Source organism: Rattus norvegicus, chromosome 7 (genome assembly GCF_021556685.1).
Source record: "Rattus norvegicus strain SHRSP/BbbUtx chromosome 7, alternate assembly SHRSP_T2T, whole genome shotgun sequence".
NCBI lineage: Eukaryota > Metazoa > Chordata > Mammalia > Rodentia > Muridae > Rattus > Rattus norvegicus.
In genome coordinates this window covers 35,669,369-35,696,607 of record NC_141540.1, presented here as the reverse complement: position 1 = coordinate 35,696,607, position 27,239 = coordinate 35,669,369, and the positions used below count along the sequence as shown (strand labels likewise).

The 27,239-nt window shown below is 41.4% G+C and overlaps 1 long non-coding RNA gene across 2 annotated transcripts; it reads left to right on the top strand.

Annotated features, from left to right (window-relative positions):
• Window positions 1-4,923: 4,923 nt before the first annotated feature.
• Window positions 4,924-14,627, top strand: LOC148004616 (uncharacterized). 2 transcript variants are annotated; one of them, XR_015626110.1, is made up of 7 exons: window positions 4,924-5,038; window positions 5,303-5,337; window positions 6,618-6,782; window positions 8,905-9,109; window positions 10,079-10,182; window positions 13,392-13,498; window positions 13,922-14,627. It is a non-coding gene; the product is annotated as an uncharacterized LOC148004616 (long non-coding RNA). The 2 variants fall into 2 exon arrangements; XR_015626111.1 differs by lacking the exon at window positions 8,905-9,109 and having other exon boundaries at window positions 4,951-5,038; window positions 13,922-14,610.
• Window positions 14,628-27,239: the final 12,612 nt, after the last annotated feature.

Below are 27,239 nucleotides of genomic sequence, written 5' to 3'. Positions count from 1 at the left end.
TCTGACATCCTTTCCAAGTCCCCTTCATGTTTTGTCTCTCTTGTTTTATTTCCATGAGAGCATCTCTTGTCGTCTTAGTCTTTGTTCTGAGGCCTGACCTCCCAGCAAGGAGATGAAAAAGGGGAAAGCACTTCACTCACCCAGCAAAGGAGGTGGCCGATAGGTGCGAAGGAGGAGGGAGACATTTTAAAGAAAAGGCAGTACTAAGGCCCGATTCTCTTGATTTTTTTTTTTTTGTCTCCAAGGTATAACACCTTGGAGTATGAAAAATAATGACATTTACACAAGCACCTATATAAAAAATGTGACAGAAACGCCAAGAAGACAGACTCCTTTAATTAGAATCCTGGTTCAATGTCCAATAGACTGAGTCAAATTTACTCGGAAGGTCTGAGTCAGAGCATCGCCCCGTAGGAAGGCAAACTTGACAAATTAACTCTGTCTGTCTCGAAACCAACTTCCCTTGTAATTGAGATTCAGAATTCTGCTTGAAGTTTGTTAATGTTGATTTAGACGAAGTGGAACCCGAAACTCCTTGAAGATATCTATTCAATAAGTCAGCAGAACGGACACAAAGTAACACTCTGCAGAAAGATCAACGGTCGATATTAGAAATTTTGACAAATGGTTTTCCCCGTCTCTATTTAATAGGCGTGTTTGTGTCTCAGATCTAACTGTTTATTTGCCCTCTTTCTTAGTTTGATTTATCTTGCACCTGCTTGCCTCCCCACAGGCATCGCCTGACTCTTTAGTCCATCTATAATTCTGCCCCGTAACCCTGAGAGCAGCTACAGATCAAAAAACGAACAATTAAAAGAAGAAATGTGTCTTCCTAGGTGGGAGCATGTATATTTTATAGTGTTTTTTTTGTTACCTTTGCACTGAACCAAACTAAATCCGAACTTTTATCTCACCAAGGCGTGAAGAGCAAAAAGTGAAGCCATGGTGGGGATGTGTCCGAGTGTGTCTGTGTGATTGTGTGTCCTCAGTGTGTATGCACGCATGCAGGGGTAAACCTTCCTGGATGTCTGCATCCATACTGTGTTGTGAGAAGAGAAAAAGGAGGGAAATTAGTAAGTCATTTTTTTTTTCTGCCTAGCAGTAAATGTCTGGTTAGTTGCGAATAATTGCAATTGTCCTTTCTCAAAAAAACAAAAGTCTAGATACTAAAGATGCACAGAAGATGGGTGAATAGACTCTTGCTTTGCACTGAACTCTCTTTCTCCTGGTTTTGTTCTCCCTCTCTCGTCTTCCAGCTCTATTCCCTCATTTCCTTTTCCTTCCTGGTATTTAATATGTGTTCTGCTCTACCGAGTTGAATTTACCCAAATGTCACACTCACATACGTGCTGGATTGTTGTACCACTTTTAGATGATCTGCACCCACTCCTGCTTCTCCTGTCTGCTTCTCTCCTCTTCTCCGCACCCTCATCCTGAGATCTGGCTCTGGGTTAGAGTCAGGGACCAATTCCTAGCTACATCACTTTCTTCATCATTATAGACTTCACCCAGTTTCCGTTTCTGAGCCACGAATACAAAGTAACCCTACCCGAATCTCACTGAAAAAGCTGGCTGCCTGCAAACCTGTAAAGTGGGTCAGATGTGTGAGCACTGCCACACAGGCTTCTTCTTCGCCCTGTGTGGCATCCCCTCCTGCAGGCATCCCCTGCACTCTGAACTTTCTGTCCCCTCCTGCAGGACTCTCCCACACTTGGAGTTCTCCAACTGCTTCCTGTTGACACCTGTCCCCTCAGAGTTCTGCATCCTGAGCTCCTTCTGCCAGTGCATCATTTCTAAGGGAAACCTGGTAGGAAAATTCCATCAAGATGTTACTCGGAGACAACAAAAATTTAATATGTCATACCCTATGGAACGGGCTTGGGGATTTATGTCCCTGTATTCTGTTGTTAATGAGGGGTGACACTGGGAAGGTACTCAGCCGTAACTGATCTGAGACGCTCATAAGCAGAGCTACCTGCTCTATTAAATGCTAGCTTTGATGAGATTTGACAGCATTTCTTAAAAAGAGAGGAAGCTAACATTTCCCACCATTTTTCTTTTGTGACTGATACAAGTTTAATACTGCTCTCTTTTTTATGCAACAAAAAAGCTAGGATATCTGCATAGAGTGATACCCAAAGTTATACCGACCACTAGAGGATAACCTCAATGATCTTTGACCACCATGACACTCCATTGCTTGGGAACAGAGGCAGGGAGGTTAACTTTCCTCTCTCAGGGGTTTCCAAGCATCCAACATACATTGTGGGCTGTCAAGACAAAGGAATGGAATTGAGGAAAACCTTGGAGTGTTTGAGGATAAAACCTGGTCAGGGGTTGGCCCAAAACACCCAGCTGGACACTTTCTTGAAGGTTTGGTAGCTCATAGTTTGAATCTCAGACATGACATAGAAGATATTATGAGCCCATTATTCTAGAATAAGATATGGTTCTTGAGAGAGAGAACCTTGAGTTAGAGTGACCAGTTGGGAAGTTACACGGCTGGACAAGAGCTGGTAGCAGGAAACTATATTCAGAAAGCTGTGTGGGTAGAACCTAGTGGCCATTTGGCTAGTAAAAGGAGAGACCACATATGTGTATTTTCCCTTTATGTTATTATTATGCCCCCTATACTTTTTAATTCAAAGGAAACTATTATATTAAATGAGACTGTCTAGAACTAATCCCCATGATAAACTTATAAATGTGTGGGGCTGGCAAAATTATGCCCAACTTGACTGGTAATACATTTGTCAAATATAATTTTTGATCAGAAAAATATTGCATCCCACACAATGAAGGTATAATGTATCTCTAAGAAAGGGCAAGAATTCTAATTCTCATTTTCCTCTCTGTTTTCCTACCTCTAAAGGTGTTCCTAACAGAGACAGTCTTTGTAGGTCTTGCGTATTTTCACTGCAATTTGATTTAAGACAGCATTTGAAAGACAAATATTTCCACAGTAAATATTCCCAACTGCCATCTTTGGAAGGGGTAATTTGATCAGTGGTACTACGTTGAATTGCATTACAATTGGTTCCTTCAAATAATGTGTATTACCTACGCTTTCTGAAAAGGAAAAAGAAATCATAAAGTAATGTTAAGGTAATCTGCTTTGCAAAAGGAGTCCTGATATCAAGCCGCAGTGAAGCTGTGCTTATGGCGACGTAGCAGGGTGTGATGAGTTCTCAAGTTTTGATGTTTATTAAAGAGTTTATTGGAGTCTCATAGAGCAATAACAAATGATCCAATAAAATAAATAAGATTAAGCAGTTCCAGTAAACAAAATTATAATAAAACTCCAGAAGAGCAGAAGCAAGCCATTTTTATTTGTTTAATTCCCACAAAAATCATATTAATATTTCCAAATCTTATAAGAGGTTTTGGGATTCAGAACCCATTTGTGCCTGGGCAGAACTGTTGGAGCCATGATTCATGCTGTTCGTGAATTCATTTATTGGACTATTTAGCATGTTAGCAAACTTTTGAAAAGGAAATCACTTTTCCTGGCACAAAAAAAAGGGGTGGAAACAGTGGGAATGAGCAGCTTGATGTGGTGCCATTTTATGGGAAATAAAAAGCAAGCGAACAAAGTCAAGCTAGAGAGAGAAAGCAATGTTGTTTGAGTTGAAAAAAAAATAATGACCTGGAGGCAGAAAAGGAAAGTGCTTATTGAAGGAAGTTATGAGACAAACACTCTCCTAGCAGCTTCCTTCTTTCCAGAGCCCTTTAAAGGCAGCGAGTGAAGGCAGAGCAGAGAGAGGCAGCCCAAGTCATGGTCAGCCTCAGGAATTCCCATATCTGACACAACCCAGGAGCCACGAAATGATGACTTTGCTAAAACAAAACCCTGGATCATGGAATGTCCAGCTTCAAAGAGCCAGAGCCAGACTGATGGTTCAAGAGGCATCAGAGACACTTTAAAGAGATGCAGCCCTATCTGCCAGTAACACACATCTCAGTGGGCTTCTCTGTGTGCAGATAGAATTGCAGACAAATGTCCATTTTATAGATAGATAGATAGATAGATAGATAGATAGATAGATAGATAGATAGATATAGAGATATATAGATATAGATATGTATATATATTGATTTTATGAAAAGCTCCCCCAGAATCTAGAAATGAGCACTACAATGACAGAGTTTCTACTACTCTGATACAGTGAAGACTTTGACATTAAAACCAAGCAGCGAGAAAGCAAAGACCACTCTAGTTCTTGCTCTCTGAAACAGTTGACTGGAACTCACACAGGTACAGGAAAAGATTGCTTGTGAGAAGATGATTTTGTACCGCGCAGCCAGTTGTAGTAGTCTCTTAGACGCCACTGCTGATTTTAGAGCAATTTAAGAGATGGAGTTTGAAAGAGGACCACAGAACACTTTCAGGAATGTGAATGGGCAGGCTGGAAGGCAAGAAGGGAAGGTGACTGCTGCCGAGATCTGAGATGGTGCTGAGAAAAGGGTGTGGCCATGAGAGCCATCTTTTCTCCCCCTCCCCCTTCATCCTCTGGCTCTTAAAACAGGTCCACTTCCTCTTCCACTTCCACAATATTCTCTGGGCCTCGTGCACAGAAATATTTTGTAAAAGTATCCTTTGAGACTGGCTCCACAAGTCTGCATTTTTGATTTGGGTTTTTTCTATAATGATCTCGCTAATAACTATCTTAACATTTAACCTCATACCCACACATAAACGTGATCTTCTCTCCTCATCAACAGTAATTTTAAAGGTCTCCTTGGTGACCTGGGGTTCCTAAACTTTTTTCCTGTATGGGGAAGGGTTTTATGGATAGCATGTTTGTATGCCCCACAAAATTTAAATATAAAAACTCTCCCAATGAGATAGCATTGTGAGGTAGAACCTTGTTGAGATAATTAGCTCTGTATGAGGTCATAAGGATGAAGGATTGTGAAGAGAACAGGGTCCTCCATCGTGTAAAGGCACAACAAGAAAGCCTCCATCGCTAAAGAAGACACCTTCCTGGATACTCGGGCCATACTGACATCCTGATCCTGACTTCTAGTCTCCAGAGCTGTGAGGCACAAGGCTAGCTATTAAAACCACTCTGTCTACTGTATTACAAACTCAAATTGAAGGAAGTGGGGTTGGCTGTGGTAGAAAAATACCCACTAAAGCAAATGGTAGATCCAGAGTTGACACCAGGTCTTGTAAATGAGGCCAGGGAAATTCTTAGACTGAGACTGAGCTCTGGATTTTACTTAGGGGCCTCCCAGTGCCCAAAGAAGATAAGGAATATAAGTGCATGACTCACGGAATTTTTTTCTTTATTTTTTTCAGTGTAGAGTCCAAACTCAGGGCCTTAGACATGCCAGGTAAATACTCTCCCACTAGACTATATCCCCTGCTAGACTCAAAGCTTTAAAAATAAAAGCAATACATCCTGGGAATTAAAGAAATATATTATTTTGTCTTTATTCCATGGATATTGCTCAAAAGAAACAAAGCTTGAAGTAGCAGAAACACTCCTTTTCTGGTTTTGTTTGGTTGGTTGGTTCAGTTTTTGGGTTTTTGTTTTTGTTTTTTTGATTTTTGTTTTTTTGTTTGTTTGTTTTTTGTTTTCATTGTTGTTTCTTCAGAGAATAAATGGAAGAGTTTCATGAGTTTGTTTTGTTAAAAACGCCCCAGAAAAACCTTACATCTTACTGTTGCCCTCTATCCCGCCATCCTTTGATTATGTCTTCTGAAGAATCTGTCACATGACTTACTTCAGAACCTAAGTTCCCATGCCTGTAGAGCAATACATGTGAGAGCTTTACCAGTATGAATTCGATGATAATGGATACATTGGGGTTATTTATGATGGAGAGAACATGCTGGTCTAAAATAATAAGTTCCAGATACATAAACTTGGGCGATCTGTCTTATTCGGTTCTGGCTGCTATAGCAAAATGCCACAGATTATGTAGCTTAAGCCAGAGACATTTATCTCTCACTGTTCTGAAATCCGATCTCAATGTGCCTTAAGATTTCCTTGGTAAGGGTCCTCTCTCTGGCTCTGAAGTTACTCTTATTGCTGTGTTCTCCCATGATGAAGAGGGAATTCTAGAGTCTCTTCCTCCTCTCCTAAGGGTACTAATCCTATCATAGGGGTCCCATCCTCGTGACACCATTTATATCTAATTCCTTTTCAAAGTCCTCATCTAATACTATCTTGTTAGGGCTTGGGACTTTGATATGTGAATCTGCTTTTGTCATGGTAAGCTTTGTTCTGTTCTGTTTTTGAGACATGTTCATGTAGCAAAAGTTGGCCTTAAATTTACTATGTGATTGAGGGCAATGCTGAGATTGTGGATCCTCCTGTCTCTGTCTGAGTGTTGGGATTATAGACATGGAACATAATTACTAGATTTCAACATGTAAATTTTTGGGAGCCATAAAAAGATATAGCCCATAATAGGATCTATCTTAAGCTATCAATAAAACCTAAAAAAGAGACTTTCTATGTAGATGGCTGTTTTGAAGCTATTTCTTGCTTTTATTACCTGGTAGAGGGGAGCTCTTAAAACTTGGGAAGTAAATAAAATAAGTCTCAGGAAGCTCCTAAAATTTACAGGACTAACTAGCTTCCTTCTCCCCTCCCCATGACTCAAAGGTTATATAAACAGTAACAATTTCTAAAGAGAGGACATTCTGACTGAAGAAACCAACTGTGATTGATCCAAGGAGTTCCCTTTCATTATCACTCCATGGGCTTTTCGGTGGTAAAGCTGCTTGTACTTATCCATGTTCCTATAAGTAACCTCTCAACCATACTCCTGTAAGTAACTCCAGTTAAACATATTAGTTCATTAGACTAGACTAAATGGACTCATTTTTGGTCTGTTGTGGGTACCTTATCTGGGGTGAATACATGTCTGTCCACACTATCACAAAAACAATCACACAATAGCTTTTTTGGAGCACACTAAATGATGACACATTATACCTACAATTTCTCCTCAGTGGGTATAGGGATATTCTATTATTTTCCTCTAGGCTATGAAATAGGACAATTTCCCTAGAACTTTTTGGATATTCTTCATGTAAATCTTGGGCTTGATAGCTATATGTGCCAGGGAAATATTTGCGGGGTACCCACATTTTTGGGAAAACCCAAAGTTATCAAGAGCCATTTGTTGAGTGACACTGCACAAAACACTAGGCTATCATCCTATAATATATGTAAGGGGAAGAACTGGATTTATTTATCAGTTGTTGTTGTTGTTGTTGTTATCATTGGTTTGGACTCACCCTTAAAGCTTAGCCTAGCACCTGGTAAGAACTATTTATAACTAAATCATCTTCACAGCTCCTAAAATTGTGATATTTTCAAATCATATATTGATCAGTAAACATCATCCGGAAAAAATTTGAATAACATGCTCACAAGCTATTTGATTATAAAGAACTTCAATTCTTGAAGAAAAGAAAGATACTTGTGTCACTTCCATTATCTGTCAAATTTCGGTAATGGTAACCAGCAGATAGTGAATGAATAAACAAATTATAAAGTTGATTTTATTCACAAAGAGCTTTGTAGAAACAGAGCTATACAACTAGCTTTGCTTAGGTAGTAATTAATTTTTTAACTATTTACACCACCTAGACAACCCAGTGTAGATATGCAATTTCATCCAGATTTACCCAATACAATTAAATGTTGGGGCTAATGAGGCAGTGAAAGTATTTCCTTATACAAACAAAATCTCTCAATTTTACAGGACAGTGGCATCTAATGACTGCTACCAACACATAGTCACTGGGTGGCCAGCTTCTATTTTGTTCAGTGAGGTTAGCAATTATTCTGTAACACTTAATTTCCTGTTACTAATGCTTTCCCAGAAGCACTTAAGCATGATGGCCTTATGAATATAGTTATTAGCGGAACCTCACTCAGTGTTTGGATTCTTTTGGAAATCTGATAAAGATAATCTTCTTCCAAAGGTTACTGTCCAGATAAGACGTCATTTTATCAGCAGGCCTGAGCTTCAGCTGTCTGTCATTAAGAGTGTCTCGTTAGTCAGTGAAGGACTTTGTAGCTGGGTCAGGGCTGTGGAAGTCTGGGGCAAGGTTGCTAAGGTAACGAATCTGTCCAAAGACTTCTCTCGGCATCAGCCTTTCATCTTGTTAAATTTCTATAAGCAAAGCACTGTGAGGAGAATGCTAATATACCAGATGACAGGGGCAATTGTGTGGAGGTATTTCCAAGCCTGATAGGTATGTGTTTCAGTTCCTTTCTAGCACTACAACAATATTGCGTGGGCTTAGTGGTGTTCGCGAAAATGAGTTAAATTATCCTGGGTCCATCTACTGTTTACATTAGCATGTGAAATACACGGAGCTACAAAGCAGGATTTAATTCAACAATACACATTGATTGAGTGCCTGCTTCGTACCTGAATTCATTTTTCACTATAATATGCGAGCCTGAGAAGAATTAAATTCTAAAGAAAAGGAAGCTTAGCCTGCCGTCCAGAGAGTCTAGATTCAGTCGGGTAGAATAACTTCAGTTTTGGGGCTGAAAGCAGCACCAAGGTGGTATGTATCTTAAAGTACACCAGGCAGCAAAGACTAGTGAGGTTATGTCAAAAAAAAAAAAAGATACAACCATCTTAAACAGGGAACTCTGGCCTGGACTGGGACAATTCGAACATTAAAAATTAATAATAATGAAAATAATGTCTTGGTGCAAGTTAAATATATAAAAGTCCATGAATTCCTAACTACACTTAAGAGACACTTCCTGGCTATTAGTAGAGGTCACTAAGTAATATCATTACTGAAATTTACAAATTGTGTCAAAGAATGAAGACATAAATATCTTCCTTTTCTTAATGACTTGCAGTTCCTTACAATCAAATAGAATACAGTCTGTGAGAATGGGCTCTTTTTTTTTTCAGATTATCTTTACAAAAGAAATGATGTGAGACTAAGGAGATGGCTCAGGCTGTAAAATTCTTGATACACAAACAGAAGGATCTGATTCGCATCCCTAGCATCTGAGTGAAAATCTGGGTACCATAGCACACGCCTGTAATCATAGCAGTGAGAGACAAAGACAGGATGGTCCCTGTGGCTTACTGCCCAGGCAGCAGAGCCACATCGGTGAGTTTTAGGTTCTTTGAGAGACCCTGTCTCAAAACATAAGGCGAAAAGAGACCTAAGAAGACGCCAACATCCACCTCTGGGCTCTGAAAACAGGAGCATATACACTAACATACACACTTGTGTACACATGCAGAGGCATGCACACGCATGTACACACGCGCACGCGCACACACACACACACACACACGCACACACACAAGCCCTCAGCATTCTGCAACTCTTAATAAAATGATGTATCTTGACAAAATGCACATTTGGGGTGGTGAGAAGATAATATTGACAACTCCCAAAGTCTCTAATCAGTCGCACTATCGTTTAAGATGAAACCATCAGACACAGGATACTTCTTGGTCTAACACTTGGCAGAAGTGCACACCTCACCTGGAAAAGAGTTTCGCCTGGAAACATTGAGCCTGACCTTAACCAGTTCCTTAGCCCCTAACTACAAAGAAGAGACTAGAAGCTAGACAACAACAAAATCTAGAAATTGGGACGTTTTAAAGACAAATGACCTAGTTTCTCCAATGAATCAGTAGTACTGAAAAAAAGAAGTACTATGGAAAAAATAACCCTTTAAATCAACCCTTTAAGAGCTATAACAGTGAGTGGAACTTGTTTGGATTCTGAATTGAATAAATTGAATTAAAAACAAAATATGTGAAAGAAAAAGAGAAAATAATATAACAGATTTATATGATATGAAGTCTACTGTTATTTGTGTGTTCTATGATTACATTTATTGGTCATGTTTAGTATGCAGACCCGCACACTAAAGTATTTACACATGAAATTAAATGGTAGGCGAGTTTGCTTTAAAATATCAGGGGGAAAGCAGAGAAGTTGATTCAAGCAAGTTTGGCTAAATAGTTATAACTGAAGAAATCTGGAAATGAGACAGTTATGGAAAACTGTTTGAATGACAGTGTGGAAACAGTCCGGATTACAACTGTGTGGCTTAAATTACAGTGCTGTGAGCTTCGATACTGAGAGGACAAGTAGGCCCTGTCTGTTGCTTATATAAAATGTGTTTGCTTCAAACAAGAGTCTGTGAAAATGGAAAAGCCAAACTGGTGAGTACAATGGTTTTTATTCATGCTATTCTTATTCTGAACTCTAAAACTTGCCTTTGTCTAGAAAGAGGAACAGAGGAAGAGTTTGGCATGGTGAAACACATTGCCCCCTTGTAGTGTCAATGCTTTGGAACCCTGTGAGCAGCACTTCTAAGAGCCCCATGCTGTCTACTGCTTTGGCTCCTACCAAGCCCATGAGTGATACTCAGGTTTCTACAAACGAACAAGAAAATAGTAGGCTCCAAGGCCACAACCATTCTTCTTCTCAGGGTAAAATGAAATTTTAAAATAAATCCCCATGAGCTGTTACATAAAGACAAAAGTTTTTCAAGAATTAACCTATGTGTACAATGGCTACATTAATAGATAAGGCTCTAACAAATCAGTAAAAATATGAACACCCTGTTAACAAAGCAAGCAAATTACACAAAAGAGAGAGAAATGAAAATAACCAGCCCGGAAGGAACCACATGCCCCAAAACAGCACAGAATTTTGGAGTTGATCTTAGTGGTACACGAGAACTAGCCATGGTGCTGAATATACCATGGTTTCTTATTTATTTATTTATTTATTATTACACTCCGGATTTTATTCTCCCCATCTACCCCCAACAGTTACACATCCCATACCTCATCCCTCACCCCGTGTCTCCATAAGGATGTCCCCACCCCACCCACCCCACCCAACCTCGAAACTTTGACTGCTGGTCCTCCTACCAGGTCGCTCTCCTCAGCTTCTCCCATCTTTCCCCTAATTCAACCAGAAGGTCAGCAGCTTCTGTTTGTTAGTTGCATGCATATATCTGCATCTGACTCTTTCAGCTGCTTGTTGGGGTTTTTTTTTTGGAGGGCATGGTAGGTTCCTTTTTGTAAATGCCCCATAGCCTCAGTAATGGTGTCAGGTCTTGGGTCCTCCCCATAAGCTAGATCCTGCTTTGGGCCATTGCTGGACCTTCTTTTCCTCAGGCTCTTCTCCATTTCCATCTCTGCATTTCTTTCAGATGGGAAGAATTATGTGCCAGAGCTTTGGCTGGAGGATAGCAACCCCATCCCTCACTTGATGCCCTTTCTTTCTGTTGGAGGTGGGCTCTACACCCAACTTTCTCCCCACTGTAGGGCATTTCATCTACCTCCCCTTTTGAATCCTGAGAGTTTATCACTTTCCAGGTCTCTGGTACATTCTAGAGGGTCCTTCCAACCTCTTTCCTCCCGAGATTGCCTGTCTCCATTCTTTCTGCTGGTCCTCGGGGCTTCAGTCCTTTTCCCCCACCCAATACCAGCTCATGTTCCCCTTTTCCCTCCACCACAATTTCTTAAAGAAATTAATCTGAAATTGAATAAACTGAAAGTGTCCTCCCTGGTGGCTAGTGTTCACGGTACAGAAGGTACTACACAAGTAATTCAGGAAGATAAGTTATCAATAGTCTAACCCAGCAGTGGACTCTGCCTGCTATAATACTGACCTGCCAGGGACGATGTGCCCATTGGCATGATAGTGTCAGGGTCATCATGGGAACAACCAACGACTTTTTGGGTAGATCTGAGAACAGCTGCTCCACAGACTAGAGTTCATGCCTGGTGCTGCAAACCTGTTAATGGCCCATAGCTGAGATCCAAGGACCTGAGAGGGCTAAACCAACCACTGTTGTTTTGCTAAGTGAGCATGTCATTGAACTACCTCTTAAGTATTTATGTGTATATCCACAGGCAAGTGCTGCTCTCCACCTTGATGGGGGAAGCTTCCTTTTGCAGCAAATGATAGCTAGTACAAGGACTCGTGGCTTCTCCAAATACTAAGAATAAGAGACTATAGAGTAGTCATCCCTAAATGAGACAATGCACATCACCTCCAAGGTGTAGGGAACATAGTAGAAGAGGAGGTAGAAAGAGCATAAGACCTAGATGATGAAGAAAAGAGCTAGGAAGTCCTATCTTCTGGGTATGACTATTGTACTCATAGGAGCTGAAATAGCCTACACTAGGTCTGCATAAGACGGAACCTATCAACATCCAGTCATGGAAGGAGAACGGGGCTCACAGACTCTGCAGGAGCTATTGGCCACTGGGGACTTCTGAGGCAATAGAGTAATCATTGATGAGTTGGCCACACCCCTAAGCTCATGAAGTTGGCCTTCTCAGTGGGTCACAGGACAAAGAGATATAAAGTGGGGGATGGAATTATGGCATTGTTGGAAGGACGGGGTGATGTCAGGGGAAGAAAAGTGATATGAAGGTATAAGGGGCATGTATGATCAAACTGAATAAAATACATATGGAAAGCTGACAAAAATAAATTCAATTGAAAAGAAAACTATAAATGACTAGTAAACTTTTCTTTCAGGTGCTAGGGATCAAGCTCAAGTTTCTACTAAGTTAGGCAAGTGCTGTACCACTGAACTAAAGTTCAGCCCATTAAATCACATTTAATATTTAAAATACCGGCCTTGATAATAATCAATTAATGAAAACTGAGATAAGCAAATACCAGTCTTTCTATTTAACTGTCAAATAATTTTAATAATAAATGTATTTTTCTATAATAAAAAGGGTCTTTCTCCTAGGAAGTAGTTTTAAAATTGGTTCAACACTTCCAAAGGTCAACTTGACAGAATGTAGAAAAATTATTGTCTTGAAATGATCATTCGACTTCTTAAAATTGATCCAAGAGTAATAATGAAAGATATGAATGACTATTTGGATAGAATATCATCTATCTTAGCATTCCTTAGAATAGTAAAACATGTGTGTGTGAGTGACATATACATGTGTGTATATATAAGGAGCTAGATATCCAATAACTGAAATTAGTTCAATAAATATTAAGTAAATAGAATAGTATGTAGTCACTAAGATACAAATAAGTAATTATCCAAAAATACATTTATATTATATTTAAAACAAGGTAATTAAGTAATATGTATCAGCTTTGTTTATATAAATACATGCTAAATATTTATCAAAATTAACTTACTACAAAATGAAAACTTACATCCTCCTTAATTAACATGAATGTAATTATTTTATTTTCCTTCCTATTTGCCAATACCCTTTACAGCTCTTAAAAGCAAACACATAAGAATAAGAACTGTGCTTTTAAGATCAAGAAGAACTTTCTAAGCAGTAACTTCTACTACTCTAACTGTGCCCAATTGTTTCTTTTACTCAATCTGGGTTTATTGTACCCTACTTCCTCACTGACGGAACGTAAGCGAGAAGCCACCACCCTACAATTTCTACCTGCTGGTGCCACCAAGAGCCCTGGAGAGGAGACTCGCTGAGAGCTGGTGACTAAGTGTGGAAAGCCTTTATCACTCAGGTTGCTATACTTAGTGTTTCATTTTACCTCGGGACTATTGCAGTTGTATCAGTCACTCTAGTTTTAGTGCCTGCCTCAAACTAAAACAGCCAACAAGGAGCCCCGGGCGCCCTTTCATTCCCTGCCAGTGGTCCCCTATCAGAAATATCCTGCCACCATAAGACTTGTCCATCTAACCTGACTTTCATTTCCAATGAATGTTTAATCTACTAGTTACAATTTTTCCATAACCTTCGTGCTCCTATATCGAGGGCAAATCTATATAATTTCTTAAGTATATATTCATTTGGTCCTTGTGGCATAATGTCTTTTTTTTTCCTCATTCAGTAAGCTTGTTCAAAACATGTAGTGTTATAATCGGCTTTTAAACTACAACAATAATGGTTACCTCCTCATCCAAAAGTATCCTATTTCCAATTCCAGGCATGGCTTCAACTCGTATACTTCTAAGTATGGCTAAGGGATGGTGAGATGGCTCATCCGGTGAAGCTGCTTGCTCCCAAGCCTGAAGACCTTATTTCAATCCATGTGACCCATGTGATAGAGAATGAACTCCCAAAAGTTGTCCTCTGTTCTCACATACACACCATGGGATGCACATGCATGTATGTATGTATATGTGTATATATATATATATATATATATATATATATGACTAAAGTCATGAAAATTAGTAAAGTTAGACCTTATGCAAAGCAGATGGAGGAAGCTTAGTCACCATGTTCTAAGAGCATAGCTTCAGACACATCACATCTGTGCACTATGAATATAAAAATCCCACATTCACCCCATGATCATTTATTGAATGCCAACTGAAAATCCAGAGTTATTTCTCCACACCCACATTCTGGAGGTACAAATATGAACAAGTATGAATGCCCTTTGAAGATCTCATCACTGAGTCAGAGACATGAACACACAAGCAAGCGACAAACTCCAATTGGTGAGGTGAATATGGGCAATCAGGGAAGTATATAAAAGGCGAAATGGGGGTAGTAATGCATAGTCACAAAAGGTGGGTTTCTGAAACTACATGTTCCTCTAGGTGTTAACTGATGTTCCATAATTCTTAAGTTTCCTATAAGTCTAAGTGATACTAGATTAAATGAAATTCAACATGTTTCTTTTATTATTTCTTGTTGATCTTTGAGTATGTGCATGAGTATACAAATGCACATGTGTGTGAGGGTGCCTATATGTATGTCAAAACATGGGGACAACCTGCCATTCCTCAGGAGGCACCAACCTTGTCTCTTAACTAAGGTCTCCCATTGGCCTGGGGTTTAACAATGGCGGCTGGCCAGCAAGCCCTAGGGATCCACCCACCTCAGCCTCCCCAGTGCAAAGGATTACAAAAGCATTCCACCATGCCTGGCTCTTTTACATGAGCTGTTCATCTTTTTTACATAGTTTCTGAAGTCTGACCTCAAGTCAGTGGGAGCAAGCGCTTACAGCTAGGCTACCTTCCTGGTCCTCGTATTACTCTCTTTCTGTGTTATGTGTATTATCAGAGCTTCTGCTAATGAGTGTTCACTGAGTTCCCGTGGATAAATTTCCAAGGATTGTATGGCTTTCTCGAGCTTGTTAAGCACAGAACCCTAACTTCACAGGCCATCTCGATGAAGAGTTTTAGAGGCTGAGAGTATAGCTCTGGTAAAGCACTTGCCTAGCATGCACAGGGCCCTCGGTTCAATCTCCAGCATTCAGAAGCAAAGCTTTCTCATTTACAAGGTGTGTGCCTCTGCAATTCTTAGTTTTATGTATCCGAGACTGTGAGGCTCTTAGGCAGAACCAGAGATAACAAAGATAGTTGAATGTAATGGTTACCACACAAAGAATTCAGTAAACAGCTGGTAAAGCCATGACAGAGGCCATGTTCTCATTTGCACAACATGGTTCAAGCACATACTATGCTTATGTGACAGGAGAGCAAACACAGACCAGACAAGAACAGAGTGGGCGAGTAATACATCTGGGACCAGAAACCAGACTCAAGTTTAATACTCCTATTTTGTTGTTGTTGTTGTTTCTTTGTTTTATTTTCTTTTTTGAGACGGGGTTTTTCTGTGTGTAGCTCTAGCTGTCCTGGAATTTGTTCTGTAGACCAGGCCGCCTTCAAACTCAAAGATTCATCTGCTTCTGCCTCCCAAGTGCTGGTATTAAAATCATGAACCACACTCACATGACCACACAGCCCAGGGTCCCAGCCAAAACTAATTTCAAATATTCTGTTCCATTTAATCCAGGCAAGGTGAGGTCTTTGTTTGTACTATTGAGATTTGGAATTTGGGTTTCCTCTCTTTGTGAGAATCATCCCCAATGTTTTAATCTTCTGTAATTTATGCTTCTGCTGATGATTATAGAACCATGAATTACAACCATAAGTGAATTCTACATATCAAGTATGAGTAATTAAGATTTATTTATTTGTGTGTATGAGTGCTCTATCTACAAGTACACACGCCAGAAGAGAACATCCAAGCACATTACAGATGGTTGTGAGTCACCATGTGGTTGCTGGGAATTGAACTTGGGACATCTGGAAGATCTGTCAGTGCCCTTGACCACTGAGCCATCTTGAGAGATGGTCCCCAAGTATGAGGAATCAATACCGACCTTGGCTATGGTTTGCTTATTGCAAGAAGGTTACTCTGGATGTTGGGAACGTCTATTTCAGTGACAATTCCAGGCAGGAAGGGTCAGCTGGCAAGAAGACTGGAGGTTTCCTCCTGCATAGACAACAGTCAGAATGTAAAGATGGGTGCAGATGCTAGGTATAGATCCTGAAGGGACACCACAACCACAGTTTATACCTCAGCCATAAGCCCATGGTGCCCCAAGACTGTGTGTCAGAAAACCAAACAATGACAAAAAAATGAAAGCAAATTGGTGAATGTCCCAAATCATGAAGTCCCCTAAGAGGCACAGGCTTCATGGCAGAACAACAGAACCATCCTAAAGGACAGCCATTGTCTAGCTCTCAGACTGTTTACTCAGCTTTGTGAGCTTATAGCTATCACTGGTTTCCAGAGGGGGGCAGAGATGGCCATCAGAATATTCTCAGTTCAGAAGTCAGAGACCTGAATTGGATCTGCTAGGATACCTCAGTCAAGTAACTTAACCTCTCTGAATCTTCATCTACAAAATGAGAATAAGAATTTCTTAGAGACTGATTTCAAGATGGCGGCAGCTGCCGGCACCGGAAGGACCACAGAGCAGCTCTAAGGAGACTAAAATACCCTTGGAGGCAGCAAGAAGAGACACAGCAGCAGAGGATGGTCTGTAGAGCATTCAATATCTCTGGAAAAATTAACTAATAAACTAATAAGAAAATAAAATGTCTCATCAAATTGAGAAAAAAAGATGGCAGAGCGGAGCCCCTCAAAAAGAAGAAGGCGGGTTGGGGATTTAGCTCAGTGGTAGAGCGCTTGCCTAGTAAGCGCAAGGCCCTGGGTTCGGTCCCCAGCTCCGGAAAAAAAAAAGAAGGAGGAGGAGGAGGAGGAAGGGGAAGGGGAAGAGGAAGAGGAAGAGGAGGAAGAGGAAGAGGAAGAGGAAGAGGAAGAAAGACTGGAGACGAGGTGGAGGCAACAGATATAGGAATATGGTCACAGGGGATAAAGGAACACATCATCACTGAGTAGGGCTGGTCCACCACTGGCCAGGAATCTTGGGCAGTTAGTCAGCCAGCAAGATGCAGCCACTATTGCTACAGCTCCCAGTACTTATCCTGCTAGAGGGAGGAGAGTGTGGGGCACCGTCTATGGACTCCAAGCACAATGGTCATGCTCAGTGAGTTGGCATGGTGGCCATCACCCACGTCAGGAGGTATGCAGCAGCCTGGAGTTAGCTAGGATCCTGCCCAGGGACGTGCTGCTGAGCATCAAGATCATTCTAACTCTAGGCAACAGCTAGATATCTGAGATGAGTCTCAGCTCTAGTCCACTATTTGTGGTGCTTAAGAAACTAGAAACCTTGAACCAGACCAATGAGTTGTTGCAACAAGTATTTGCATGTAAAGCTGTTGGGGGAGATAGATAGATAGATAGATAGATAGATAGATAGATAGATAGATAGATAGATAGATAGCCCCTGTATGGATGTATGATAGAGAGATGGTAGTGACAGGTATAGGAGACAAGACTGCTGTGGACCAAAGAGCATGTGTCACTCATTGCTAAATAGGTCTGGCAGGACGGTGTGCAGCAGCCTGGAGCTCATGCAGGGTCCACCCAGCTGCCTGATCACCCCTGGCTCCAAGCAACCACAAGATATCCCAGATGAAAAACAGTTCATTTTCTCCTCAAAGGACCTCCATGGTCCATGCTACCACCCGGAAGCCATGTGGATGTCCATGATCTGTGCTGGTTCTGAGATCCAGGCTGGGGACAGAAGCTATGTTGAAGTCCACGGTTTGTGCTGCCACCAGAGGCCATGTGCATGTCAGTGGTCTATGCTGTCCCCAGCTGTTATGGGTAAGGAAGCTTCTTTTGCAGTGGAATTAATGGCAGAAGACTCGAAATTGAGAACAAGAGGCATTGATAACTTCTGTGACTTCCCTTCCTCCTCCCTCCCCCATCCAAGGAAAAAGAAAAGGAAATAGTCCAGATAGGGAGCCATTGAAGAGAGTCCTTAAAAAATGTGGTAAACATGATGAACTCTTTATCAATGATGGCTTCTGATAGGGTAAGGGTCTTGGGGAGTGGGATACAGGAATGACTTAGCTTTCTTTAAGGGACTGGACACTGGGATCTAACAAAGCTCCAATGAGTACATGAGCAATGCAAATTAGACCTGGGGTATGGGGTTTTTTCTTTCTAGGGAAGAGCATGATCACCCTGAGAGACTGGACCGAGGGAGAATAGGAAATGCATCAGAGTGCATTGTATAAAATCCTCAGAAATAAAAATATTACGTTGGGAAAGTAAGAAATTTTTTATATTCTTCACAGGATTTTTCTTTCCTTCAGTTTGCGTGATATAAAGAGATCCAGTGTTCACCAGAAGACCTGGAACACAGTAAATGTTCAGGCTCTTGTCCTAACTGTATTGGTTTGATAAATTCCCAATTCTGTTTTCACTGTAACACATACAGACTGTATACTCTTTCTCACCACTGAGTGTAGTAGCATAGTCATTCTCAATAAGGCTCGCTGACATCTCCATAAAGTCCCCTGCTCAAGAATATTTTCAGGAATCAATAGAGAAACAAAAGTGAGTGGGTCTCTGTACAAATGATACAGTCGAGAGCCTAGCATGTTGGCCCACATCTGTAGTCCCAGCAGCAGGGAGGTCAAGGCAGGAGGACCATGGGTCGGAAAGCAGCCTGTGCTACATAGAGAGCTTCTGACCCGAGTGAAAAGGAAATAAATGAATTGGAACGTTATCCCAATAGATCCGTAGGGAGTAGAATCACAGAAGTAGCCAGAAGCCTACAGGACCCAGCATCAATAAGACAGCGCTGAGAGGAAATTCTGACTGATTAATAAATGCTGAGCCTGCCAACAGATCAGAGGTGGCCTAGCTGGGATAAAGCAAAAGGGCTCTCTGGTAATTCCCCCTCAGCATCTTGCTCGTCAAGCAGGGTTGCAATAGGAGCAGTCAGACCATTTCTACGGACAGCTCCTTCTTCAGAATCCCTGAACCATGAGGCTCTGTCTTACTTTAGTATACAGTGTGTTTTGTTTTTACCCTCCTTATTTGAAAGAAATACCTGATGGAACAACTTTTTTTAAAAAAAAATTAAGGTAACCAGCTGAGGAGCATAGCCTTGATCGACCAGCATATAATTCCAGATGGGTCTCTTAAAGCCAAGCCTTGAGTTGAGTTGAGTAAGTGACCCTGTCCCACGCAACGGCTGTGCTCCTCGTGGAGTTATTTGCAAGTTAATATATATTAAAATCACATATGCCCACACACATTACTTCTATGTGTCAGGAGACCTCAAGGGATCATACATCCATCTTCGTTTGTGACAGTGTATGCCTTCATAGTTCATAAATGGTGACAAATGAATTGTCATCTCATCCCAGTGGAATAATACACTTATCCCCTATCCTCGCCATATTAATGTAAGTTCATTCCAGCACCAGGAAAAAAAATCTATAAATGAGTGGGCCAACATTTTGCCTCTTGTTGCCACAGGAGAATGCTAATTTCACCTCTCAACTCCCAGCAAAATTTATTGAGTACATAAGCAAAGAAGAGAATAGAGGAACGGGGGCAAGGTAACAATAATAATAATTTCAACTCATTACACCTCTTTGAAATGCTAAGACACACAGGGAGAAAAATGCTTACTTGACTTATATTTTAATAAATCCTAAAGGAAACAGCTCTGAACACCTGTCCCGCCCTAATGCATGGGCTGACACAAGAAGAGGAAGGGCGTTGGAGAGACCAGTGAGGACTGACGAACACGGCTGTGGGCTGTTTGTAAGGCAGTTTAATTGATGTGTTTATCGAATTAACATCTGCCTTGGACTACATGACGATTCATTAATAATTGTCATTCCTCCCTTGCTCTTTACGGTCAAGTCTCAATTTTTCAGAGGGTGACAGTAGCTTGTGATTTAACCCTGCCTGTGGCTTTTTCAAGAGTATGTATTACCTTTCGGCCATTTCCTGATCCTTCCACATCAGTGAGAACAAATGAAAGGGAAAAAGCTATTGCCATGTATCAAGGGACCCGGGGCCTGGAGAGGTTGCTGACTTCCCAGCCAGCTGGTTGTCTCTTCGTTGTCTCTGATCCCTCTCATGCTCTACCTCCCTCCTTCTCTCCATCCCTCCAAACTTTCCGACTGTTTAACTGGTAAAATTCACTTTAAGAACAAAATAACATGAAGAATGGCTGGGATGAAGGCTTGCATTAAGAGGGGCTCGCTTATTAACTAGTTCTCACTAGGAAAGATGGGTCAACACTAACTTTTCCCCATTTTTTCTCTATTGGTCCAGCTATCAGGGTGGATCACCTGCCCAGGCTGCCTCCTTCTGGGTTTACTGAAACATAAATCAAGTGTGCATTTTGTCTTAGCATATCAAAGAGGCATAATGAGTTGTAATTGCGATTACTTTGCATCGTTCTTCTATTCTGCCATTAATTTGCAAGCCAAGCATTTCACAATTTTTAAAAAATGCAAAGTATATGCCAGATATACGGACAAACTCTAAATACTGTCCCAAACTTGTATCTATTTAAAAATTAAAACATAAAAGATAATTTTTTTCTTTTGTTAAACACACAGGTTAGAGAGCAAAAGCCTCGGTTAGCTACTCTTTGGATGAGTGTTTCCCGGGTGCTTTGTGAGGAAGATCTTTGGACACAAGTCCTCCTTGGCCAAACTTGGCAGACCCTATAGTGCATGTGGTTTAAGTCTTTGTTTACCCTGGGTTTTCAACTCCACAGCAATGTTCTGTTTCCTGTGGATGTTGGAGTGAAACATATTCAGAGTTGAACCTTCTAAAGCTAGATACACATTAAAAATGAATGCTTTCTCAATCACCTCTCTGTGCGGGACTAACAGGTGGCTCTGGGAAGCTGCCAGGGCTGACTTCAAGTTTTCAGTCAAAAGCAAACAAAGAACAGGTGAGGCTCCTCAAGGGGGAGGTCTCCGGGGTCGCTGTCTGCACAACTCTCTGAGAATAGAACGCTGGAGGAAAACTCGGAGCTGACAAAGTCAGTGATTTATAATCTCTCATTCCCATAAAATGACTCTCGTTATTCTTGGGAGCTTAGATCTAAAGCGTGCTGTAATGGGCCACTGGGCTAAAAATGAAGTGCAGATTTATTTCTGTAATCACCACCAGCCAAGCCCTTCCCTGGGAAATAACTAACTTGGCTTTTAAAGTGCCGAGATACCTTCGGAAGGCTGGAGATTTATCTCTGGGATTGAGCACTCGTGTTGCTCCGGGAGATGCTAACTATTTGAGTTGTGGATGCTCTGTCAGTGTACTGGGGAGTGTTGGAAAGACAACAGGAGAGCTCAGCCCTGCCTCTCCTTTCACACTCGCTTTGAAGACAATTCTTGAGCCTAAGAGATGGGAAGTAAACAGCAATTACAAACACATCAAACACTGGGCTCCGAGAGGCCTAGGTGCTGTCCAGGAGATTGGGGAGGTTCAATGTCAATGCCAATTTAATTTTTGAAGTGAAAGGTTCTTCAGGATGGTCAGAGAACACCACACACAAAACTGCATCTCCACAGGCTGGAAATAGGGAACCTCTCTTGCTGTTCCGAGGACTGGAAGGTCCAAGAAATATTCTGATATAATTGTAGAATCACAAATGCCAAGGGTTAAAGTTTTTTTTTAATGCATGTTGTAAAGCACAACAAGTAAAATAATAGAAACCACAGGATTTTTAGTATAATTCTAGCTGGCTGCACAGACTAGACTACCACCCCTGCTTCCCACACAGAGGTGACTAAGTGACCCTTGCTGTCCCTGCTGGGGTCTCCTGGCAGAGGTCTTCGCTCAAAATATGTCTGTTTATTCTATGCATGCAAATTTTCTCTTCTGACTTCTGTCATGAGTCTTCCCGGCTTTTGGTTTGGGACAGTAGTGAATGCTTGCTAGCCTACTCAGATGCTGGGACTGAAAAAACACCCATGCCCATTTGTGGGGCTGCCATTACATTCGGAGCCTCCTGCAAAACTCGGAGAATTCTAAACTAAAAGGATTCTCAGGGAACTTTTACGGCCAATTCTTTGACAGTAACATTGAACTTTGGTGAAGGGGAAAAAAGAGGAGAGAGAGAGAGAGAGGTGTTCAAGGTCACTGAGGCAGTTACCAGCAGGGTTAAGAGTAAAACAGTGTTCTTCCAGCTTTCCCATGACACCTCCTTAAAATAAAAGATTAAAGTCCCTGCGGAATAAGACAAGAAGAAAGACATTTCTTCGCTTTGAAGGCACCAAAGGTCCACGCAGGTCAAAACTCTCCTAACAGCTAGAACATTCGCCTATAACAAGATAGACTGCCAGTATTTGCTCTAAAATGGCCCCTTTCTGCACCAGCCAATTAATTTTTTTTAATGATTTATGGAGATTCTCGAAGAAAATGTTCTTCCTGCAAGAAGAATTAATATGCTGAACTTAAAATATTTGCACTAATTACTAAAGGTCAGAGTGGGATTGTGCAGAGATATTTATCATGGGGGGCCCAAGGGAATGGGCAGACATTGGACAAATTGTGTGAAATGCTAATCAAAATGTTGAAGGAGATTCGCTGTTTCTTATGCAGTTACATACTAATGCAAGGACATGCATAATCCTTTAAAACTAGACTATGTGCCACCCATAAGTGGCAGACAAATACTGTAACATTAAAACCTTCAATGGCTCAGGAACTTCTAGCATCCTACTGAGCCTCCCTGGAACACTCCTTCCCTTCACTGTCCCATCTATTCCATTCCTCTGTTAGATCTCACTGGGTGTAGGAAGCCAACATGTCCCATCATAGCCCTTCCTCATGTCCCTGTATCCACACACTCCTGAGACAAGGAAGGTAGTTTCTCCAACTGATGGATGACAGAATAATTCCCCTACCTTTAAATTGGAGTCCATTCATGTGATTTGTTTTAACTAACAGGCCTCTCTTTGTCCTCTTTACTAAAGGGTAACTGATAACCCTGAATTTGTATGACTAAGCAGGTATTTCTAACTCTGGTCTGTTCACTATTGTTGAAGAAACTTGTGCTACCACTGTCCCTGTGAGGCCTGTACTGCTTAGGGAACTTCTCACTGTAGGATACATGTTGTGCTTTATTGTTAAACTTGCTTTAGATGCTTTTCTGGGTGTCAGAGATGACCAGGTGTCTCTAGGAGGAGGATGAGACAGCAGAGCCACCTGAAGAAGCTTCACCACAGTTGCACTATTTCCCCAGGTGACCCAGAGTAAGGTCAGAAAAGATCTGAAGAGTTCCACAGCCTGGGTCACCCAGCTCAAAGACACCTGAGAAGTTACAAATGATTGTTGTTTCAAGCCATTGAATGTGGGATGGTTGGCTATGCAGCAACAGTACTTTTCCCACAGTGGAAGTTACCAGACCTTATTAAAAATCCTTGGCTTAACTGCCTCTGAGGTTTCTGTATCCTGCTACAATGCCTCTCTTATGCACCATATTATTGAAGTTTGGACACAATCTATAGCACACAGCAAATATCTACTAAATAAGTGATTGTTGAGCGATCACCTTATCACTAGAACACACTTTTCTGCATCTCTCTCTCTAGCCCTGACAGCAAGCTGCCCACCTACTCTTTTCAAAACCTCTGGTGTAGGTATGGCGCTCTAACCTGACAACCATCCCACACGGTGGATTATGCTTATCTGATCACATGCCAGACGGAATGATTGTGAAACAAGGCCCAATTTCGAGAGTCTCTCGTTGCAGATTTCATTGTGGTTTCACAGTCGGTACTAAACAGATGGGTGAGAATTTACAAATAAAGCTTATTCTTAGGTTTGGCACCATCTTTTCTGCTCTCCAAATCTCCCCAACCTGTATAAATTAAATCCAAAGCCAGTGTTTGAATACATGTGAACCTGTTAGGAATTAAAACCCTGCTCTGCTTTAAAAAAAAAAAAGTGGCTATTGGAAACCAGAGTACAGTGAGTCATGTTGCCCTTAAATCGTCAGCAAACAGCCCGTATAATGCACCTGTTTCCCCATGGTACTTTGGAAGAGAGAGAGAGAGATGTGGAGAAATTTACAATCCTTGCTAAGTCCTTAGACTTCATCCAAACTGTTCATCTGCTCTGACAATGCCTAATTCTAAGAGTTTGGCATTGTCAAGGGCTCTAATACTATTGGCCAGGAGAAAAGAGAGGCTGTGTGATTCATTTAGTCCACCTTTGAAACATCATCATCATTATTATTGACACATTGTGTCTGTGTGTGATGCCAGCTTGACCACAGACTCACTGAGCGATCTTTGCTACTCTGTTGCTTCCAGTCCTTCCTCTCTGCCATTTTTTAAAGTCAAGGGAAACTTCATTATATTTAAGAAACACTACTGGGCCCAACCAATGGACAAGGCACGTGGGATTTGTTTTGTTTTGTTTTGTTTTTTTCCTCTTTCATAATCTTTACTCTTTGGCCTGCCTCCCATAGGACAGGGCAGTGGGAAGCAGACTTTGTGATAAAATATTCTAGCCAACTCTAATGGTTCCATCCTCTTGATACTAACACCAGCACCAGATACAAGCCACACTCCTATGATCTATTCATGCTTCTAAGGAAATGGGAGGAGTAATCTTCACTGTCCTGTTGACTAAACTAAGAAACATCTAGATGGCTGGCAAACACCATGGGCTTCTAAACGCAGTTGTCCCTAGGTGGGTTCATATAATTAAAATTAGAAGTGGGGTCTAATTAGAGGAAATAAGTCAACTCCCTCACCTCCCATCTCCCACCGAAATCCTTATGTGCGCCCGGGAAGAGCAATGGCGCCTGCGTCATCATATGAATGTAAGAGTTGGAGGACATAATCTATATAAACACTCGGGAACTGGCCTGGCACGTGGAAGCTCATCATGTATATTATTGTCACGCAGGATTTTTGTACACGGTCAAATGCTGAGGCATAAACAAGTCAGCAACTTCTTCCAATCGTGCGTGTGAGGAGGGAAAAGCAAAAACTGGGCTTAAGATCTGTTTTCCCCTTCAGGTGAAATGCCTCTTCTCCTTCGCCTGCTCACCTTCGGTATTGATTTTTCAAAAATTCTTTTCACATAAGCCTCCTCCAAGCGGTGTCCCACTTCCGCCGCAGCAGCTCCTCCTCTCTCTCCGTGGTTGTCTGAGCACTGCCATGAGCTCATTACTCTCTGCTGGAACACTCTGTGGGTTTGTCTCTCTCTCTCTCTCTCTCTCTCTCTCTCTCTCTCTCTCTCTCTCTCTCTCTCTCTCTCTCTCTCTCTCTCTCTCTCTCTCTCTCTCTCTCTCTCTCTCTCTCTCTCTCTCTCTCCTTGATTGTGACCGGCTCTGAGCAAGGCTCATTATTTCTTTAAACAAATACTCCTGGGTATCGACCTGCACGTCCCAATTGCCCAGAACTGCACCTGGGACCCAAAGGTGCTTGGTAAATGTTTGGGAAACCAGTGAAGACACAAGAAAGGGCACTTACACTAAAGAGGTTTGGCATCATAATGGATGTAGCGTGGGAAAGGACACAGGGAACTTAAAAACACTAAGTAGCAAAGCCAAAGTCTGTATCCATAACCCAAGGAGGACATAGATTAAGGCAGTATCTCGGCTCTCGGATGAGGCATGGTGGTTTAAAGTGGGGGCCTGGAGCCAGTCTATCTGAGCTTAGGGCTAGGCTCCACCCCTCATCAGCTGTGTGGTCTTGCCTCGCTCGATCTCTGAGCCTCAATTTCCTCTTTTGTGAAGTGAGATTAAAACATTGCTACACTGATAGAATTCATGACAGGGCTAAGTCAATTAAATAGAATTAGCATATAGCTGAGCCTTCGGTAAAGGTGACCTGTTGTACTTTCTGTTACCAAATGACATAAATTACAAGGTTTAGAGTCAGACAAACTACAGTGTAAATGCACATTTTTCATTTGCTAGTTCGTATGTTCTTGGAGACGTTGGTTACATTTTGTTAGTCTCCGTTCCCTCATCAATAATGTGACAATAGTACTAGTGTTGGGACAGTAGTATGTTTAAAACATGGTTAGCGTCACAGCCCACTCTTAAAGGAGTGCTATTAAGGGAGTCACCACAGCCAAGGTCAAACTGGGAAAGGGACAGTCCACTGTGTCTGACTCTGATGTCTGAAAAGCACGGAGCAGCTCTCAGCCCCAACGCTTGGAGTCCTAGCCCTCAGTTTAACTCTTAGACTACACTTGCATTGTTTCTTCAGCTTTCAAATATTCAGGATGATCTCATAGAGTTTCAAGTCATTAATCACAGACTGTGTAAAAAACATCTAAGTTTCCTAAATCCAAGATGGGGGAGGGAGGGATGGCCACTATCACCTACTTATTCCATTCCTCTTCTCCAAACCGAAGAGTTCTGCATAATCTTTTATAGCCAATTAAGTATCAAAATGACGATGCCATTCTGTCTTTTTGTTTTGTTTTGGGTTTTGGTTTTTTGGTTTTTGGTTTTTTGGTTTTTTGTTTGTTTTTTGGTTTTTTTGTTTTGTTTTGTTTTGTTTTTTGTCTTGTCTTCGAGGTGGTTTGGGGTTTTTGTTTGTTTGTTTGTTTGTTTGGGGTTTTTTGTTGTTTTGTTTTGTTTTGAGACTCTTACTATGTCACTCAAGCTCCAGGGTGCTGGTATTATAGATAGGCCTCTGCCATCACACCCAGTTTTTAAAGGGATTATTTTTTAAAAAGGTTTCAAGCCCATTTTCCCAAAGAATGGTGGGGGTTTGGAGGAGAAGATCCTCTGCTTTGCAGTCATTTATGCATATATACATACACAGAGAGAGAGAACTTAGCTCCTGTTAGGCAAGCCAATCTCTGTGTATTCGAGAAAACTCAATTTGCAGCTGAGGAAAGTGATATTTATTTGAAGGAGCTTATTGCCGAGAGTGAATCATGGGTCTGCCGGCTGTGCAGACTTCGAGGCAGGAAGAACGGGGGCAGTTATTAGTCTGAACGTTCCACGGACAATATGAAATCTTTGTCTTTCAAAGCATTTGTTTAAGTAAGAAAAAGTTTACCCAGCCTGGAGAGTATTCCATTGTGGGAAATGAAACTTCAGAAGCCTTCAAAGCTTATTTATATATTTGCTAGGC